The sequence below is a fragment of the Hippocampus guttulatus genome, chromosome 21, assembly GCF_054856545.1.
Source record: "Hippocampus guttulatus isolate MCC_2025c chromosome 21, RoL_Hgut_1.0, whole genome shotgun sequence".
NCBI classification, from domain to species: domain Eukaryota; kingdom Metazoa; phylum Chordata; class Actinopteri; order Syngnathiformes; family Syngnathidae; genus Hippocampus; species Hippocampus guttulatus.
In genome coordinates, this window is record NC_141281.1 from 1,550,001 (window position 1) to 1,566,350 (window position 16,350).

The 16,350-nt window shown below is 54.2% G+C and overlaps 2 pseudogenes across 1 annotated transcript; one reads left to right on the forward strand and one right to left on the reverse strand.

The window, feature by feature from the left end:
• Nucleotides 1-1,300: 1,300 nt before the first annotated feature.
• LOC147186631 (xylulose kinase-like) lies at nucleotides 1,301-6,172 on the reverse strand (annotated as a pseudogene). The gene is made up of 18 exons (XR_015099064.1): nucleotides 6,098-6,172; nucleotides 5,105-5,242; nucleotides 4,954-5,034; nucleotides 4,781-4,867; nucleotides 4,457-4,578; nucleotides 4,324-4,389; nucleotides 4,175-4,238; nucleotides 3,777-3,895; nucleotides 3,607-3,688; nucleotides 3,495-3,535; nucleotides 3,222-3,337; nucleotides 3,031-3,146; nucleotides 2,891-2,964; nucleotides 2,722-2,818; nucleotides 2,591-2,649; nucleotides 2,424-2,511; nucleotides 1,771-1,865; nucleotides 1,301-1,541 (listed from the first exon to the last, which is right to left on the reverse strand). The product of XR_015099064.1 is annotated as a xylulose kinase-like (transcript).
• Nucleotides 6,173-8,562: 2,390 nt separating this feature from the next.
• On the forward strand, nucleotides 8,563-16,343 carry LOC147186632 (regulator of MON1-CCZ1 complex-like; annotated as a pseudogene).
• Nucleotides 16,344-16,350: the final 7 nt, after the last annotated feature.

Genomic DNA, 16,350 nt, shown 5'->3' on the forward strand with positions numbered 1-16,350 from the left:
CAAAACGCCTTACTCTACATTGTCGTTTTTTTTGGCTAAAAATGCCTGACTATACAAAGTCGTTTTTTTGGTTAAAAACGCCTTACAAGACATGGTCGGGTTTTTTGTCCGTTCAAAATTTCTTACTATACATGGTCGTCTTTTTTTGGGCCTAAAAATGCCTTCCTATACATGGTCGTTTTATTTGGCTAAAAACGCCTGACTATACATGGCCGTTTCTTTGGTTAAAAACGCCTTACTATACATGGTCGTCTTTTTTTGGGGCTAAAAACGCCTTACTATACATGGTCGTCTTTTTTTGGGGCTAAAAACGGCTTACTATACATGGTCGTTTTTTGGTAAAAAACGCCTTACAATACATGGTCGGGGTTTTTTCGGTTCAAAACGCCTTACTATACATAGTCGTCTTTTTTTGGGGCTAAAAAAGCCTTTCTATACATGGTCGTTTTTTTCGGCTAAAAACGCCTTACTATACATGGTCGTTTTTTTCGCCAAAAAACGCCTTACTATACATGGTCATTTTTTTCGGCTAAAAACGCCTTACTATAAATGGTCGTTTTTTTGGGCTAAAAACGCCTTACTATACATGGTCGTTTTTTTTCGGCTCAAAACGCCTTACTATACATGGTCGTCTTTTTTTGGGCCTAAAAACACCTTACTATACATGGTCGTCTTTTTTCGGCTGAAAACGCCTTACTATACATGGGCGGGGGGTTTTCGGCTAAAAACGCCTTACTATACATGGTCGTTTTTTTTGGCTAAAATTGCCTTACTATACATGGTCTTTTTTTTCTCAAAACGCCTTACTATATATGGTCTTTTTTTTCCGGCTAAAAACGCCTTCCTCGACATGGTCGTTTTATTTGGCTCAAAACGCCTTACTATACATGGACGTATTTTTTGGCTAAAAACGCCTTACTATACATGGTCGTTTTTTTTTCAGCTAAAAACGCCTTACGATACATGTTCGTTTTTTTTCGGCTAAAAACGCCTTCCTATACATGGTCGTTTTTTGGGGCTAAAAACACCTTACTATACAAAGTCGTTTTTTTCGGCTAAAAACGCCTTACTATACATGATCGTTTTTTTCGGCTAAAAACGCCTAACTATACATGGTCGTTTTTTTCGGCTAAAAACGCCTTACTATACATGGTCGTTTTTTTCGGCTAAAAACGCCTTACTATACATGGTCGGTTTTTTGGCTAAAAACGCCTTACTATACATGGAAAAATCCCAATGGCCACAGTTCAAAAGTTCACAACAGGAAGTCTGAGCAGCACTTGGAGTCATCTCTGTGCCGTTTGATTTTTGAAGCTTTATTATGAAGGCGGCACAGCGACGGGCTGGCCGGCACATCCGTCTCGCAGTGCCCGCTCGGTGGGCGTGCGTTTGAAGGTGTGGCGCGTGCGCGTGCTGCGCACAGCTCGCTCTCATTGAACACCGCCTTGGCCCGTCACATCGGTTTGAGGTGTTTAGGGGCGCAGCTCATGCAGGATTTTCTCCTCCAGCCGGCCGTAACGCTGCAGCATCTCATGGTACACCTGACACACACGCGCCGCGCATCAGTCACAAAGGGGTGCGGGCTCGATCATCTCCGCTTGTCTTGTTGGGTTTTTTTCCTTTGGAAATCAACAGTGAAGGCAGCTGGGCCTTTGCAAACTGGCCAATTTCAATTTTCTCATTTTCATCCATCTTTTCCTGCTCCTCACCTGGCCAGTATGTGTGTGTGTGTGTGTGTGTGTGTGTGTGTGTGTGTGTGCGCGCGCGTACCTGGGGCGCGTGAGGCTGCGGCGTGGCGGCAAGTCGCGCTTCGGGAGCTTTCTTCAAGGTGTCAAAGAAGGACACGCCCGATTGCTGAAGCGCATCTGAGAGGACGTGGATCCAGCAGTCAGCAAGATTGCTCCTCCTCCACCATCGTCATGGGTGTCAAACGTACACAAAGGGAGCAAGCGAGCAACTCGTGACCATGTTGAGCCTCAAGCCTTTTGCTGGCCTTCACGTCCTTCCTTTCTCTTTTTCTAGTCCTTTGCGTCCTTTCTTGTTCCTTCCTTCCTTGTTCCTCGCCCGAGTGTCGACCCCTCCTTCCTTTCCTTGCTTATTTTTGTCGACTCAACTCAACTGCATTTCTCGAACACTTTCAAACAGCCATCGCTGCATACAAAGTGCTGTACGCGGAGCAATTGAACATCTACAATAAACGGTAATAAAGACAGTAGAAAGCACCAAACAGTAAAAGCAAGAACAAATCTCAGTCTACTTCCTTGTTCCTTCCTCTCTAGGCTGCCTTTCTTTGTCCTCGCGACAAGCGTGCTTGCGGCTGAAAAACGACAACGCGGCCACGTGTCACACTTTTGTCAAGAGTCGGAAGTGGACAACAGGGCGAGCCTTAACACGCTCGGATTAGGAAGTGGGCGCGAGCGTACCGTGCAGTGCTCTGTAGGCGGACCCGAGGCGAGCCGAGTCGGACACGTCCGTGGTGTAAACTGGCGCGTTAAACACGTCGCTCAACACCTGACGCACAAATACACACGGCCGAGAAGACGTTTGCATGACGCCGGCATGACGTTAGCGTGTTAGCTTTCACGCTCACCTGCAGGATGTCTTTGTTCCGCGACGCTTCGCCCGTTGCCAAAATTCGAGTTCCTGGAACTGAAGCGGACCAGATTTGTGTCTGTCCGTGTGTGTGTGCGCGCGTTCCTTGGACGATGCGTCTGCTCTTACTGATGGAGTAGCCCAGACGTTCAGCGTGGAGCCGCCTTGAAAGGAACTGACCCTCCACCAGGGCCCGTACCTCCACCTGAGCGCTCACCGATGACACCTGCAGGACAACGCAAGTACTCTCTCACACGCACGCACGAACGCGCGCCCGGCCGCGCGACACCCGGCCCACCTCGTTTTCATCCGCATCGAAGAGATGAACTCCCACCGCAGGAGGCGTGATCTCCATCACATCAAAATAAAAGCCTGCAAACAGGAAGTCGGAAGGAGGGAAGGAAAGGAAAGGAGCCGAGGAAAGTGGATGAACGATACCAATGTAGCCGTTGTTTCCGAGGGGCGTTTGTCTCAAAGCGGCAGAGAACCGTTCCCACGAAGCATCGGCGCAACGGTTCCTCAGTCGTTCTCGGGTCAAAGAGCCGTTCTTGAAGCTGAGGAGCACACAACGAGCGCACGCCGGCGTTCGGCTCGGTCGCGCCGACGCCGACGGCCCAAAACGCACTCACCACAAGAGAGCCATGAACTGTCGCCAGTCGACGGGATTGACGAACACGTGACCTTCGAGAGCCGGGCGGGCGTGCCGCAGCCACACAAACACTGTGTCGCTGGTACCCAGACTCACCTGCGACACACGCACGCACACATCCGTGAGGCAGCCGGTCACGCCGCCCTCCGTTCCTGAAACGCGGCCGCTCGAGTCGCCGTGCTGTTCGGCGGTGGGCCGAGCTCGGAAGCCAATGGAAACGCCATGGCCGAAACTGCCGCTCGGGCGCACTTACGGCCAGGTCTCCCTGCCGGAGCCTCATCCCCGCCAAAGACGCTGAGAAAAAGACAAAACGGCGGTCGGGGCGGGCGGGGCGACCGGCCCGTCGACGGGCGGGCGTCGCTCACCTGGGTTGTCTCCGGTGAAGGCCACCACCTTGCACGCCTCCGAGAAGCCGAACCTGCGCACCCAGTAGGACGACACGGCACCCTGACGGACGGTTGCGCCGGGTTAGGGCGGGTCTCGGGGGGGGGGGGGGGGGGGGGGTAGGGAGGACCCGCTCGGACCGCCGTCTCACCAGCACGGATGCAGAGGGCAGCGGCGTTCCTAGCTGGACGTCCAGATGGGGACACACGGCCTCCAGCAAGGCCTCGTTCCACTTTTTGCTGCGGATGTCCAGAAGGTTCATCCCGGAACCTTGGAGAGGGAAGCGGGCCACGTGCTCAGTCGGCGCAGGACTCCGGAATGACAAAGCTTCTTCAGCGCAAGGACGGGCTGGATTGCAGGCGCTTGGCAAAAAACGTGGATTGGATCGCGGCAAAAATGGAATTTCGGAGCCACTCGACTCGCATTCGAGTTGCCGAGCCGTCCTCGCGAGCAAATATGAATGACAAAAGGATTTCACTCCAAATTGCACGCTGCCCCGCCCAAGCCTTGTGACGTCATCGGCGGGAGTGATGACGTTTGGTCACCTACCATCGCTGTAGTCGATGGCGGCGTAGGCGCCAAGGAAGAGCGACGCCGCAAAGCTGCTGATCCTCTGAAAGGGAGGTCACACCAAGGTCAGTCAGGGCACATCTGAGGCGGGGGTGGGGGCGGGGCTAAAAGCCGCCCAGCCGACGGACCTCGGTGTCCTGGAACTCTCGTGGCCGTCCCTCACGCATCTTGGCAATCTGACTTCCTGTGAAGCTCTGCGCAAAGCCAAACGTGTCACCACCAGAGGATTTGTGCGAGCGAGCGCGCGCGCGTGGAGAGCACCTTGTAGGTCCTGGAGCCCGTGATGTCTGCCAGCTTGCCGGCGCCCCCCGCCGCAGGCGCTCACACTGCAGCCCGCTGCTCGAGTCCATCCACACGGGACAGTCGCGCACCGAGAAACAGTCCTGAAACACACCACCGAGCACTCGAGCGCAGGAGGCGGACCCGCTGGACAAAGCGGTCCCGAGAACGCTCGTCGGCTGGCGTTTGGCTGAGCGAGCGGCGACACCTTGCCACTTTCTCGCGAAAGACGGGCAGGCCGACGCTTGCGCCCTCAATCCGCTCGATGGAGCGGCGAGTGTCTCGCATACGCAAACACGCGGTCACCTCGAGCTGCTGGCCGAGGCCGTGCTGGCGGCGGAGCCCCCGGAGGACGGCGGCGGCTCCCTTCTTCCAGTACACGCTGCCGTGTTGCTGAGAGGACGAGAGTGGGACGTTGCCCGCAATCCACTTTGACCGACAGACGGCAGGAAGCGCGTGAGCAAAGGTCACCGGGTCACCTGACCACTGCCCGACAGCGCCCGCACCCGGGAGAAGTCAAAGCCCGCTTCCTGCATCTGCTCCAAAAGGAGGTCCAGAGCCTGAAGACCAGTCGAGAATATTAATCGGCGCTTGAAGGCGGGTCACGTGACCGTCCGGGTGCGCTCGGACCTTGACCCACATCAGGGCGGGCGATGTCACCGTCAGGCCGTCCGCACCCACGTGGACGCCCCCCTCCGTCCTGCACCCCAAAATCCAAATTATTTGCCCGATGGAGGGGCAGCAAAGGCAAGTGAACGACAAGTGAACCTGACCTCCATTCGGCCCCGTGCCTTACACTCAAACGATGCAAATGAATACAATCAACGGACTGGATGGAGAATAGACTCACGTCCACGTGAACCTCCAGCTAGGCACCGAGCACGAGTCACTCACTCCAACTCAACTATTCAAACTAGTTCAATGGATGTTGGCTTGAGAGGGATACAGCACATTTGACAATCAAGTTGGACTTGACTTGACATGATCAAGACCCGACAGCTAACTTGACGTAGGTCATTTCCGTGAAGTGAAATAGCTTTGACCTGTGATACGATCAAAAAACCACTCCGAAACGTTTGGACAGATTATTACAGTTCCAAGATGTTTAACGCGACCACGGGATGGCGTTTGTTTCTTACCTGCTGAGTGCTGAAGTCGAAACCCAGGTACGCGTCACCATCTCGGACGGCCGCCGTCTTGCGTTGACGCGCGCGAGGAGGGGCCTCCCTTTTTTTAAAGGGAGGCGGTGCGCTTCGTGATTGGACGATTCGTTGCTGGGCAACTCGACGATGCTCATCATGGCGGGTGCTTCATGGCTTCGATGTCGGCAATTTGAACGATCACAATCACAAATAAATGACAAGATGATCGCACGGATAATTGCTAATGAGAATGCTGCGAATCTGAACAATAGCTCCTGCTAACAACACCAAGTGATTATACATGTCAAAGAAAGGAGGCGTGTTTATTGATCATTTGAACAACTTTTTTTCCCCCTGTAGACAAATGGACACACAGGATAGAGTTGAGTGCCACGCACGTGTGCAAATCCGGTCAGGCACTTGATCCTTCACGTTGGCCGAAATGTCTGCTGCCAATCAATGGCATCGACAACCAGCGCACGGTGGCACGCCACCACAGAGACACTCCTTGCGGTGGGTCCCGACGCTTGCCGTCACAGCTCAAAGCTTCGCTCATGACGGCGTTGAAGCACTCATCCGACATCCATCGCTCTATCAGACAGTCCACCTCAGCGTCATTGACGGCGTGGAGGCGCTCTTTCTCCACCGAGCGGATCAGTTGCTTGGACAGCGCCAGAGACTAACGGAACACACACACCGACAACGTTACGCGCGGCGTTGCGAGCTCACGACTCCTGCTGGAGGCGGGAGAGGTACAGTTTGCTTTTTCAACCGGAGCGATGAGCCAGACATATTTTTCTTGGCTCGTTCGGCCCAGCGTCTTAAGCTTTGCTGTAGCCCCGGGCCGGGCCATTGTTAATGTCAAGCCCCGCAAAACGATGCGTATCGTCTAAAATGGTCTTTTTGCGATGATGTTGATCCCCCTCTGCCGTGAACTGTGTGCATTTACATTTGGAGGTAGCTTGGCGTAGTTCTTCAGTCGGCTCCAAACTTCCGCGTGAAAGCTGCTGTCGGGGAAGACTTGCGTGACCAGGCCCAGCTGGCATGCCTGGAAGGCCGTGAGCTTCTTGTTGAACAGCAACATCTCGTTGGCCTGCACATGCGCGCGCACACGCGCCGCTGTGAATCACAAGTGTGCACGTGTGCACGTGTGCGTGCGCGGTTCTCGTGCAGGTACCTTGCCGAGGCCCATGATGCGAGGGAACGTGTATGACAAATGATTTCACGACTTTGATTTGGAATAAACACAAATCACGAGTTTGCCGCATGCATGCGTGCGCGGGTGCATACGCTCTCAGTTGCGTAGACCAAGTCGAACATTCCCATGACGGTGACGGAGATTCCCACGGCCGGTCCGTTCACCACCGCCACCAGCGGCTTGGGGAAGTCGATGAAGGCTTTCACGTACCTCCTGTCCACAGGGGGGGCGGCGATGAGCGACAATCTTATTACCCTCCATCCCGGCACCACTCGATGGTGGGAACGCTGGACAATCGCCACAACCTGATCACGACACGCAACCACAACATGTCAACAACAACACAACGCGCCAACATCTCAACTCCAAAGACCAGTGACTGCGAGGACGGACAGAGCACTTCAGGCTCTCTTGACTTTTGTTTGTGTTATATCACATCGTGGTGCCTCTCGCTCTCGTCTTACTCCCTGACATTTGCCGATGTATCCGTTTGCTAGCTACCCAGGATGCATTGCGTGACGTCCTCACTCCATCCATAATCTGATCCGGTTCTCCTCGGGAGGGTCGCAGGCGTGCGGGAGCCTATGCCAGCCGACTTCGGGCAGTAGGCGGGGTACACCCCGAACGGGTTGCCAGCCAATCGCAGAAAAATCGCACAGAAAAACAACCATTCGCGCTCGCTATCACACCGAGGGACAGTTTCGAGCGCTCCCTCAACCTGCCATGCACGTTTCGCGGGAGGAAACGGGAGGAGCGGGAGAACGTGCAAACGCCACGCAGGAAAGACGCAGATGGAATCGAACCCTGCACCTCCGCACTGTGAGGCGGGGGCTCACCGCGCCCCGACGTCCTCGCTCCTCTGCCCAAAAGTGCCACTCGACTCGACCGGGTTCCTTTCTCGTCAAACATTCTCGTCTTTCTTTGAAACGCATCAGTTGACCTTTCGCTCCTGTGGCCTTTCTCTTGACGTTAACGAACACCAACTTCGCCCTCGGCGGGGATTTCCGCAGAAGTGAAAGAAAAACTCACCGACTCGTTAATGTGAAGCGTGTCAGCGCCATCAAAGTCATTTAGAGAGAGGTTGAGAGGAGAACAAGAAGGCAGGACCAAAAGCCGAAAGAAAGCCACAGGGCAAACAAGGTTGACGCCGTGACGGCAGGAAATCAAACATCAAAATTCCGGGTCCCGTCCGCTTTTTTTTTTCCTTTCTATGTTTTTTCAGATGTATTTCATTGACAGAATACAAGATAATAAACTGGAATCATAAATTCTGTTTTGATAAGGAGACCGTGGTCTCGTAAGCTTCTTGAACAAACAAACAAAAAAAAACATTTCACTGAATATGTAAATGTCTTTTCGAATGAATATGTCAAGTTGCGTCGCTCTGAGTGATGATTTCACACAAAAAGAAGAGCAATCCGAAATGCTCCTCAGCCATCAGTTTCCATCGTGGCTTATTTTCTCTGTCGTTGCTGCTTGTCCTCATCGGGTCGACAGCCGGTCCCAAAGAATGGCTCGTCGTGCTTCCTACTTTCTGATGTCAAATTGTTGTTCCGAGCGTAACTTGGCGCTTTGTTTTTCTCCTGTCCAATTTTCATTTGAAGAGCAAACGGAATGTTTTTTTATTGTGAAACTGCGCACCGGAAGTCATTGAACCGACAGCCAACGACATTTCCGCCCGTCTTGTTTTGGTGGCCGTAAAAGTAGAGGGGAAAAAAACCGAAAGCTCGACCTGATGTTTTAAGACAATGAGCGACGAGCACTACTTGGAGCTTTGCGACAACCTGGTCCACTTTGAAAACGCCAATGTTTTCTTCGACGAAGCCAACAAACAGGTCAGCTTCCGCGAGCTTCAACTGAGAGTCAGCTGACTAGTGGCGGCAATGAATCCGCAAAAAAATAAAATAATAATAATTTTTTTAAAAAACGCCATCCAACAGCATATCTTGATGGTCTGGTGCTGCCTTCAGGTGTTCGCGGTGCGTTCCGGGGGCGCCACGGGGGTGGTCGTCAAAGGTCCGGATGACAAGAGTTCTGAGGGGGCTGGGCGGGGGCCAGGGGGTTTGATGGGGGGGGCACATTCAACCCAGGGCTAAAAAGACAAATTCGAAATCTTATTTGACTTTTTATTTCTTCAGACTTTGAAATTGTAGTCATAACATTACAGTGATGAGAAAAAAACTGTATTAGGAGGGCTAAAATGTCTGCAAGCGTAACAATACGCCGTGTCCATCTGTTGAGAATATTCAAGCCAGGCGATGATATGGTACCAGCCTGCCGGGGACAAAAATTGCAAATACACTGAAGCTAGATGTTTTACATGCATATAATCATCCAAATTTTAAAAGGCAATGTCTTATATATAGATCCTGTTAAATAAAAATTAAAATAAAAAGGGAGACTAAAAAAGTTACACACACACACACACGCATGCACACACACGCGCGCGCACACACGCACACACGCACACAAACACGCATACACACACACACGCACACACACGCACACACACACGCACACACACACAGGCACACACGCAAATATCACTCGTGTCGTGGTAATTTCCTTCTCTGCGGACTGCTTCTCATTTTCCCGCTCATTTTTAAGTGGCGCAGCGCACTAAAGGGTCCGACTAGAATGTTAAATCACGCACTTTGGTTCCACCTTTCGGGTCGGCGACTCGGCACGACTGTGTAATCTGCGCTCGGAGGGGGGGGCACAGGGGGGGGGGGGGGCAGAATCGGTGCTACAGGGGCACTGGCCCCCGTTGGCCCCCCCACCCCAGAACCGCCACTGCCTTCAGGCAAGGCGCAGGCGCCCCACAATTGTTCATCATCCTTATTTTTATGAGAGCTTGGGCTCAACATTTGTTTTGTGTGCAGAATGGAGGACAAAGGAGAAGTCAAGTGCATCAAATTCTCCATTGGCAACAAAATTCTTGCCGTGCAGAGAACGTCAAAGTCCGTGGTGAGTCCCCCCCACCCCCCCCCCCCCCTCACGAACTGTTTGTAGGTGCGCGACAGTCTGTGACAATCGCCGAGTAGCAAACCGAGTACAGCACAGCAACAGCAGAAACGTGTTTGTTTCCTTTGTGTGTGGGGGACGACGGCAACAAAACGGCCCGTCTTTCAGGACTTCATCAACTTCATCCCCGACTACCAGCACACGGAGTTCACGCACGAGTGCAAGGTGAGCCGCTCAAAGCCCAAAAGCGACCGATCCCGGCCGGGCCCGTCCGAGTGACACGTGCTTGTGCGGTGCGTACGAACGCAGACCTTCTGGGCTTCTGCTGGACCACCTGGAACGAGATCGTCTTTGTCAGCCACCAGGGCATCGAGTTCTACCAGGTAGCGCCTCGGCCACCTCCGCGCTCCTTTCGGAGCCGAGCCCCGCCCACACGCGTCTCGCATTCAGGTGTTTCCCGACAAGCGCGCTCTCAAATTGCTCAAGAGTCACAGCCTCAACGTCAACTGGTACCAATACTGCCCCGAGACCGCCGTCATGCTGCTGTCCGCCACCGTGCAGGCCAAGGTCCTGCAGCCCTTTGCCTTTCGGGTCAGGCCTTGCGACCGCACGCGGCGTTGACGCGCCGGCACCTCGCCGCTGCATCTAACTCTGCTTGCGCGTGCCCGCGCATCAGGGCGGGAGCGTCTCCAAGTTGTCCAAATTTGAGATCGAGCTGCCCGTTGTCCCAAAACCGGCCAAACTCAGCCTATCCGAGAGGGATGTCGCCATGGCGACCATGTAAGTCGCTCCAACGTGTATACGGGCACGCGTCTGACCTCGGTTCAAGGACCGGAGCGTGTGTGTGTTTTAGTTACGGTCAGGTGTACGTGATGTACCTGAAGCATCACTCCAGGAGCGCCAACAGTCCCGGCGCCGAGATGGTGCTCTACCACTTGCCAAGGTACAAACGCAAAAACACCCGCACGCATCTCTTCAAGTGCTACATGTGTGAACGGGCGTTAGGGCGCGTGTAAGAAGACCCACGTGCTGAAATTGAACACCACTGGCAAATTTGCTCTCAACATCGTCGACAACCTGGTGGCGGTCCATCATCAGAGCTCTCAGGTGCGTGCGCGTCCGCGCCTGCGCGGGATCACGTGCAAAAGCGGCGTGACACGTGTGCCCGTTTCAGACGTCGCTGATGTTCGACATCAAGTTGAAGGAGTCGGACGGCGCCGTCAGCACACATCAGCCCGTGCTTCCCGCTCGCTCCATACAGCCATGCCACATCCCGCACCCAGGCACGCACGCAGACACGCCTTGATAACGAGGATGTCATTCATGAAAATGTTCTGCTGTTGTTTGAAGGTCCGGCCGTGGTTCCCTCGCAACTTCCCGTCCCGTGTCAACTGTGTATCCTTCCATCGTACGCGCGTACGGGCGCGCGGGCGCGTTTGTTGTCCGACTTGACCGTCGCGCAGACTCGTCTTCCTGGGGCGTCTTCCAGCCCGACATCATCATCAGCGCCAGCGAAGGTCCGTCGACGCGCACCCCCCCTCACGCACGCGCGCGCGCACACAGACTGATTGACGGATGAATGGATCGATTGACAGGTTACCTGTGGCATCTTCGCGTCAAGTTAAGTCCGACAGTCAACATGCTCCAGGACAAAAGCAAATTGATGGACTTCCTGTTACGACGCAACGACTGCAAGACGGTCATCCTGTCTGTGTGCTCGCAGCGTACGTCCGCAGCATGTCGACGGCATGGTGACGGGTCGCCGCCAGTGTGCTAATTGCTCACGTAACACGTAGTGGCGGAAGGCGAGCGGCGAGCGAGTCTTCCCGTGGTGGCGAGCGTCTTCGACAAACTCAATCAGGTGTACAAGGACTTCCTGGAGGCGGAGCAAAGCTACAATGCGGTGAGTGAGTGGCGTCATCCAAAAGGGAGGAGCCGGATGACACGCGTGTGCGTTGGCAGGCCGTGGAGGCGGAGTTTCTCACAAGCGACCAATCAGAAGCCAGGCGGTCATCGACCAGTCGGACATGTACACGCACGTCTTGTCGGCGTTCACCGAGAGGAAGGTACAAACGACTTGAAGGAAACGGAAACGCGTCGTTTCGCTCGTTCTCGGCCGCACCGCTTGATTGGGATTTGGCCGTACTGTACGTCAACGTCGCTTTTTGATTGATGAGGGAGGCGGTTCTAACATTATGATGAAGCGACATCAGCCAGAGGAACAAATCCAAACTTTTCACTCCGGGTATTTTGCCACCACATTTCCCGAATTTGCGCGGAGGCGATCAAAGTCCGACAAGTTGACCATCGCCGTGCTGATGGAGTACATTCGCTCGTTCAACCACTTCCAGATCGGCGTGCAGGTCAGCTCGGGTCCCGCGACCCGCCGCCCGCGGCCCCATCCCTGCCGCGCGCCAACTGACTTTGCCCGCTGTCCTTTCAGCACTACTTGTACGAGCTGGTGATCAAGACGCTGGTGCAGCACAACCTCTTCTACGTCTTGCATCAGTTCCTGCAGTACCACGTCCTCACCGACTCCAAGTCGCTTGTGAGTCACAGTAACGCCGGCTCGCCCCGCCTCCGCGCTTTGCCCGGAACACGCTCCCAAATTGTCTTTCGTCCGCAAAAAGCTTTGGCTGAGCATCGAGGATGCTGAAGTCGGACCGTGCCGCCGCGCCAAGCTAAGCGAATCCCGAGTTCCAGGAAAGCTTTGGCGGCACCGCGCGGCGCGAAGTACTTCACGACGTGACGTTAGCACGCCGAGGACTCCCCGTCGTCCTTCTCAACAGTCTCCCGGACGGGTCGGTGACTTACAGATTTGAGGGCTAGCCGTCTTACTCGAAAAGGGGACGATCCGATTTGAAAAGAGGAGCATGCGGTGACGAGAATCACTTTGGGGGGGTTGGGGGGGGGCTTTGGGAAATGGGCTGCGGCGTCCTGGCTCCAGGACGGCGCATCATTTCACGCTGGCGCCGGCGACGTAAGCGGAGCGCGGACCCCAGCGGCGCCGCGTCATCACATCTCAAGCCGAGGCGCCCCTCACCCGGCGAGCGCTTGTCAACCTCTTTTCAAGCCTGTTTGCTCCTGTCCCTGGAGAGCACGTACCCCCCCCCCCCCCCCCCCCGCCCATCAGCTGTCCCTGGACATGTTGAAGGTACTCCTCCGCCACATCTTTGTCCTCTACTCGACTGTCCGCCGACACGCTTCCTTCGGCCGCACCTCACAGCGCCTGTCGACGGCCAATGACGAGATCGTGGTGGTTCTGCCGTCCAAGCAGCAGGTTCTGGGCGCGCTCAGATTCATCCGCAACGTCGGTACGTAACGTCGGCGCGCAAAACGAAGGCTGGAGCTAGCGCCGCGTTTGTCCTCATGACGCGCGTGTGCTTGCGCAGGCGCCTACGACAACACGTCCGCCCGCAAGTTTCTGGATGCGGCTCGACAGACGGGAGACGACATGTTGTTCTTCACCATCTTCAGGTCCTTCCAGCAGAGGAACCAGCGCCTCAGGGGGAACCCGGCGTTCAACCCGGGTCAGCGCGCCCGTCCGTACGCTTCTTAGCGGAGGTGGGCGTGGTCAGTCCGGCGAGTGCCTCAGTGAGCTTCCGTCGGTATTTTGGGCCGTCCGAGTCGGCGGCAACGGCCTTAGCCGTACTAGGTCACGCACCTGAGGCGCAGCCAAATCCGGAACCTTTTTCACCCCAAAAAAAGCGTGTCCCATATTTTTAGGGACTTCTTTTTCTTCATTTGGCGGCGTGTCTGCGTGCAACGTGGAAACGAGGCCCTTGACGCCGATTGGCCGTCGCCGCCGACGAGGGACGGACCGGGCCCGCGCGGCTCGGCCCGAAATGCCAGCGGAAGCGGCGGATCGCGGACTGACGGATCTTGCGCCCATCTCCGCTTACTGTGCCACCGTTGTTGGAAATGAGAAAAGAAGCCCGCGGTACACCGCTCAACCAAAATGCCCCCGACACGTTTTTGTACAAGCGGAACCTTGATTTCAGATACTTTCCCGCAATGAGATAGCGGTATTTTGTTTTGTTGAGCCTTTAAGATCGGCTTTCTAAAACAGCAAGTCATTTTCAACCTTGTAGGTTGGCCAACCCGCTCGATCACAATTCGTCAATGCGCACGGGAAATAACCCCGAGCACCACTAGTGGACCAATTCCAAATGGCCCCCACTTGGACGAGCGGGGGTCCTCCCGCCCGCCCAACATCGACGTGTGAGGTCTACGCTAGCCTCGCGGTGAGCCAGTCGCGATGAGTGCTCGCCTCGCGCTCATCCCCGTTTCGCAAATTTGACAGTCCGAACGGGTGCAGCATACCACAGCCGGGATTAATGACTCCCAAAGCTTTTGATTCCATTCTCAAACCAGGCCGGCCGTAGCAAAAACCTCATTTCGATCCCGTTAGCAAGCTTTCTTACCGGCGTTCACTTGAGCGGAGCACAGCCCGGGCCGAGACCGTTCCAGCTTCGACACTTCCCGAGCTCGTCGACGTCGTTTTCGGGGCGTCTTTGGTACCGGGAGGCGGCTTGAGTCGTCCGAGTGTCGGTCGCGTGGGCCAATGAGCCGCTTTTTCAGCGGCCGCCCAGCGGTTTCCAAAAATGGTGCTCAGCTACTGAATGGCTCCGAACCGAAGTGAAGGCATGACGGCACGATGCGGGCCTTCCGCCATCCGGTCCGAGCGTAAAGGTAGCTCGTTGTGCCACCGGACGCCACAGCCAGACCAGCAAAGACATGTCGGGGCCACGCCGTTTGGTAGTGATGCGTCCAGCGACACCGATGCGTTGACGCATGCGCCGGGCTCACAGAGCAAACCACGTGTCGGTGCATGTGCTGCTTCATTACGTCACGTGATTGACACGTGAACTGCACCGGTGCAGTTTAGACTGCATCGGCTGCTTGGCACAGTCCAAGCTGCGCCACTTAGTCCAGGGGGCGTCGACTCAGTGCAGGGGGCGTTGACGCAGCAAAAGCCCGCACAGTGTATCCTAAGGAAGTGCGTCTGGCGACACGATGCCGATTGCCGAAACAAGCAAGACCTCACACTCGCTCGAATAAAAATATATGTTTGGGCAATACGGAAAACGAACTGATTATCAGAAAAAATGTGTCCGTCTGACTTCGAGCGTCATGTCGGCTGTCATATAATAGGCTATTATTATATGAGAAGTGCTTTATGAACGTTTGTACTCTACGTCATACTCCAGTTGATTGAGAGGTCCCGCCTATAAGGGGGAGTTCCAGAAAGTGACTGCGAGTGAGCACACCGCATGTTTGATGACTCTGCCACGTTGCTATTAAAAGTCACATAAAACGTAAAGCTTGTCTGCTGACCATCATTACATCGGCTAGGCTAGTTTAGCCGTTGTCGTAGTTCAAAGCTTAATATGTGGCGTGGGTTGGGTCGGCGCCGCGAGTACGTGCTCGCGCTCACAGCAGAGAGCAGCAGACTATCGACTGCTGAGACGCGCTTCACTCGAGTGACGTTGCTACAGTACGTGCATATTATGGAGCAGCTTCCGGACAAATCCAAATTGTCCGCCGTGTAGAGCCATTTTGATCTCCTTTTGGAGAATAAGGTATTTATTAAAATCTCCTTGTCTCACCAAGTGCCTCTCGGATTTTTGACATGTCTTATTCCATTGTGTGTGTGTGTTCTCCACAACAGGGGAAATAGCATGCATTAAACGCAACCGACTGAAATTTAAAACACTGGAGCATCTTATTTTTCTAAATCAAAATTTGTGAAGACAAAGCCCACAAGCATCCTCATTCACATGATTTTCACATTATTGAAACACATTGAATGATACAATATGAATGCATGGATGTGAATGATATTGTCAAGGGTCAAGGTCATCTTTATTGTCAAATATGCTTTATGTATGACATGCAGCATAGATGAAATTTCTTCCTCTCAATCCTCAGTGCATACATGCATGCAAACATGCTGTGCATTAATAAACACACACAGCTAAGAAAGGATAGCAGCTACACTGTATAAAAAAAGACATGTAATCTGAACAGTATAGACAATATAAACAATATAAACAGCATAAACAACAACATAAACAATGGCGCTTGTGGCTATTGTGGGTAGAGTGAGGTAGTGCATTGTATACACGTCATCATCAAATCAGTTTGTTCAGTCTGTCAAGTGGGTTGGCTGCAGGGATTTTGTAGGTCCAGCAGGTGGCAGTGGTCAGCGACACAGTATCAGTACAGTATCAACACAGTGTGTCATTGTGTCGACACGCCTCATGAGGCCTCATGGACCCATCACTACCGTTTGGCAAGCAAGCTCTGAATCGCCTCGCGTTGTGTTGTGTTGCGTTTGTCTGCAGGCGAGCACTGCGAGGAGCACACGCTTCACTTCACGCACGTGTTTGGTGAGCAGGCACTGATGAGAGCGGCCACCACCTGACCGCCATCAGCGTGACGTCCGGCCAGCTGGCCAGCTCACGTGCTTTCCTGCGCTTGCGCGTGTGCGTGTGCACGTACGATCTTGTTTCGAGGCATCCGGCTCGCATGCGCGGCCGTCGTCCCAAGTCAACGTGAAATAAAGCATC